Genomic DNA, 4,905 nt, shown 5'->3' with positions numbered 1-4,905 from the left:
ACCCTGTTTCTTATCGCCGCTGCAGGTTCACAACCAAGACAATCGCTATCTTTAGTTAGAACCGCAGCAACAAATCGATGTAATATAACTCTGCAGCACTTTTAGCATCATGCATGTTATTTTCCTGTTCGATTTTCCTTTGTATGTCCACCCTACGTTAACTGGGTAGGTTTGTCGGCGCGTAAACCCAGGGCGGCATCTTGGGGACAGGTCCCCAGTGGCCTGCCAGGTGTGCTTGCTGCCGGGCGAACCACCTTACCGCCCTTAGCGCGGCCGCCCGAACTGTCGAGTTTGACTCGAGTCAGAGTCGGGAGCGTTGCCAAGCGCGGAAGGCTATCCCGCCACTCTCGACGCAGCCGCTTTGAGCTGTTGAGCGGACTCAAAACAGAACAACGGCGTTGCCAATTGCGGGAGGGCCCCTTTGCGTGCAGGTTTCTCATACATAGGCAAGATCTCCGAGGACGATAACCTTATATATAGAAGGAAATAACTCAAAGCTCTAAATGACTTAGCTTCTTCGTTGCCGCACTGGCGTCGTTCTTCCGGCCGCCTTCTTCTCAGGAGCCATGGCGATGAAGAAACGCTAGGCTAGCTACTAGACCAGATTCTCACAATCGCGCCCCCTACCTGGTGCGCCAAAGATGTCGGTGTGGAACGACACCTATGGGATCACAAGAATCCCTACTACGGTTGCCGGGGCGTGGGGTTACGAGAGGAGCAGGATTAGTAACCAGCACGAGGATCGTTTACCCAGGTTCGGGCCGTGTGGATGCGTAAAACCCTAGTCCTACTTTGGTGGGTGAATTTCAGAGAGTTCTTGAGCTCTCGAACTAGCTGTGGTGAGTGTGTGGTTCGAAAGAGCCGAATCCTTCTCCAGTATGCCATGGGCCTCCTTTTATAGTCGAAAGGGGTTGCCACAGTGGCACACAGGAGGTGGAAAGGCGCACAGTGCTATGAGCTTATCGCTCGTATTACAGGACAAGGCGCATTTAATGCGTAGCTTAGGTGTCCCCTTGCTTTATCGGGGACGGGGGCGAGGCCCGTCCCGTCCATCGCCGCTCCTCCTTGCTTCGACACGCGCCCTGGCTAGCGACGCATGTGGCGCCACGTAGGCAGGCAGGCAGCTGAGGTGGCGTGGTGGTGGAGCCTCCACGAAGATCTGCATGCCACCATGCAGGCGCTTGATGAGTTGGCCTGGGAGCTGCATGTTGCCACGTAGGTGCCCGCCCAGCTGGTTGGGCTGGCAGCTGCATGTGAACGGTGGTGGAGACTTGGTTGGTGCGGGCCTGGTAGTGGCCATGCTGGCGTCCTCGGTGAGGGCCTTGCCGGGTGGCCCGGCAAGGGTCTTGTCATGGCGCGCTGTCGTCCCCGGCAAGGACCTTGCCGGGGGTCTGGTGGCCTTCCTCGGCAAGGATCCTGCCGAGGATCATCGTCTTCTAATCCCCATCTGATCTTGAGTGTTCCTTGTCTTCACAAAGATCTGCATGCCACCATGGAGGTGCCTCCCGAGCCCTGGCCCAACACGATGTTGGAGACCGTGGGCTCAAGGGTGGCTCGCTCTGTTGGTATGGGGCGAGCTGCCCCGGCAAGGGTCTTGCCGGGGCTGCCGGGGCTGCTGGGGCTGCCTCGGCAAGGGTCTTGCTGGGGGAACCTGCTTCGCCCCTCTCCTCTTTGTGGTCTTGGCCTTGGCGTTGCTCTGGTTATCTTGGGCTTCGGTCTTACCTTGGCTCACCTCCCCTGTTCTGCTTGGTGTGACCGCGGGCGCGGCTCCGACTGCCTGTGCACAGGTAAAGGGGTACAAAAGTGCGCCCCTCCTTTTGTACACCGACATGGGGTCCTATTGGAAACTAAGGGATATTAAGGCCTCCTTTTAATAGAGTACCGGACCAAAGCATTAACACTTAGTGAATACATGAACTCCTCAAACTACGGTCATCACCGGGAGTGGTCCCGATTATTGTCACTTCGGGGTTGCCGGATCATAACACATAGTAGGTGACTATTGACTTGCAAGATAGGATCAAGAACTCACATATATTCATGAAAACATAATAGGTTCAGATCTGAAATCATGGCACTCGGGCCCTAGTGACAAGCATTAAACATATAAAAGTCATAGCAACATCAATCTCAGAACATAATGGATACTAGGGATCAAACCCTAACAAAACTAACTCGATTACATGGTAAATCTCATCCAACCCATAACCGTCCAGCAAGCCTACGATGGAATTACTCACGCACGGCGGTGAGCATCATGAAATTGGTGATGGAGGAAGGTTGATGATGACGACGGTGACGGATTCCCCTCTCCGGAGCCCCGAACGGACTCCAGATCAGCCCTCCCGGGAGAGATTAGGGCTTGGCGGCTGCTCCGTATCGTAAAACGCGATGAATCCTTCTCTTTGATTTTTTTTCTCCCCGAACGTGAATATATAGAATTGGAGTTGAGGTCGGTGGAGTCTCAGGGGTCCCACGAGACAGGGGGGTGCGCCCAGGGGGGTAGGCGCGCCCCCGCCCCTCGTGGACAGGGTGTGGACCCCCTGGTCTTGATTCTTTCGCCATTATTTTTTATATATTCCAAAAATATTCTCTGTGAAGTTTCAAGTCATTCCGAGAACTTTTATTTCTGCACAAAAATAACACCATGGCAATTATGCTGAAAACAGCGTCAGTCCGGGTTAGTTCCATTCAAATCATGCAAGTTAGAGTCCAAAACAAGGGCAAAAGTGTTTGGAAAAGTAGATACGATGGAGACGTATCAACTACCCCAAGCTTAAACCTTTGCTTGTCCTCAAGCAATTCAGTTGATAAACTGAAAGTGATAAAGAAAAACTTTTACAAACTCTATTTGCTCTTGATGTTGTAAATATGTAAAGCCAGCATTCAAGTTTTCAGCAAGATTATGAACTAACTAGGGGTGGGCATAAAAACCGACCAACCGAACGTCGAACCGATACCGAAAAAGCGAATTTTTGGTTTTTGCTATTGCTACAGTAGATTTCGGTTTTTCCTTTTAATAACCGAATTAAAATTCTTCGGTTCGGTAGGAAACCGTACAACCGAACAAAAAACCGAAGCACGAGGATCCAGCCCTCCAGGCAAGTACGTACAAGGCTCCCTCGCGTCGCGCGCCTGGCTCACGTCGGCACGTCGCGTCCCAACCCGCCAGTCGCTCATCTCCACACGCACGTGTCTTGGCCAACGTGCGACCTTTTTTTGTGCACAGACGACAGGCCCAAGTGCGTGCAAAGCCAGCTGACTAGAGCCTTCTGTGTCATAAGCCTGGGCCTCCACATAAATTGCAAGGCCCAAATGCGTCGGTGGAATGTGCAGGGAAAGAAACTGTCTTAGTTTTAGTACCACATCGAGTAGCTATGCTCGATGGGATGAGGTGCTCACTGATATAAGAGGTCGCGGGTGCTATGTATACACACGCTAGCTATTTGCAACCCATTGCTCGGTAGAACTGAAAACCGAACCGAATTTTCGGTTAACCGAAATTTCTGTTTGCTGTTTTGAGTGGCTATTTTCGGTTTTTAGTTTTGCTAACCGAATTTGACAAAAAACCGAACAGTAAAACTGAATTTTCGGTTTCTACCAAATGCCCACCCGTAGAACTAACCATATTCACAATAACACTTAGGTCTCATGTTTACTCATATCAATGGCATAATCAACTAGCGAGCAATAATAATAAATCTCGGATGACAACACTTTCTCAAAACAATCATAATATGATATAACAAGATGGTATCTCGCTAGCCCTTTCAGAGACCGCAAAACATAAATGAAGAGCACCTCTGAAGATCAAGGACCAACTAGACATTGTAATTCATGGTAAAAGAGATCCAGTCATAGTCATACTCAATATAAACTAATAATAATGCATGCAAATGACAGCAGTGCTCTCCAGCTGGTGCTTTTTGATAAGAGGGTGATGACTCAACATAAAAGTAAATAGATAGGCCCTTCGCGGAGGGAAGCGGGGATTTGTAGAGGTGCCAGAGCTCGATTTTTGAAATAGAGATGAATAATATTTTGAGCGGCATACTTTCATTGTCAACATAACAACCGAGAGATCTCGATATCTTCCATGCTACACACATTATAGGCGGTTCCCAAACAGAATGGTAAAGTTTATACTCCCCCACCACCAACAAGCATCAATCCATGGCTTGCCCGAAACAACGGGTGCCTCCAACTAACAACAGTCCTGGGGGAGTTTTGTTTGCAATTGTTTTGATTTGAGCATGGGACTGGGCATCCCGGTGACCAGCCATTTTCTCGTGAGTGAGGAGCGGAGTCCACTCCTCTTGAGAATAACCCGCCTAGCATGGAAGATACACACAGCCCTAGTTGATACATGAGCTATTCGAGCATACAAAACAGAATTTCATTTGAAGGTTTAGAGTTTGGCACATACAAATTTACTTGAAACGGTAGGTAGATACCGCATATAGGAAGGTATGGTGGACTCATATGGAATAACTTTGGGGTTTATGGAAGTGGATGCACCAGCAGTATTTCTGCTTAGTACAAGTGAAGGATAGAAAAAGACTGGGAAGCGACCAACTAGAGAGCGACAACAGTCATGAACATGCATTAAAATTAATAAACATTGAGTGCAAGCATGAGTAGGATATAATCCACCATGAACATAAATATCGTGGAGGCTATGTTGATTTTGTTTCAATTCCATGCGTGAACATGTGCCAAGTCGAGCCACTCGAATCGTTCAAAATCATACCACATCACAACCATTTTAATAGCATGTTGGCACGCAAGGTAAACCATTATAAACTCCTAGCTAATCAAGCATGGCATAAGCAACTATAATCTCTAATTGTCATTGCAAACATGTTTCATTCATAGTAGGCTAAATCAGGAACGATGAACTAATCA

The sequence above is a fragment of the Triticum aestivum genome, chromosome 7D, assembly GCF_018294505.1.
Source record: "Triticum aestivum cultivar Chinese Spring chromosome 7D, IWGSC CS RefSeq v2.1, whole genome shotgun sequence".
NCBI classification, from domain to species: Eukaryota; Viridiplantae; Streptophyta; class Magnoliopsida; order Poales; family Poaceae; genus Triticum; species Triticum aestivum.
This window is presented reverse-complemented; position numbering follows the sequence as displayed.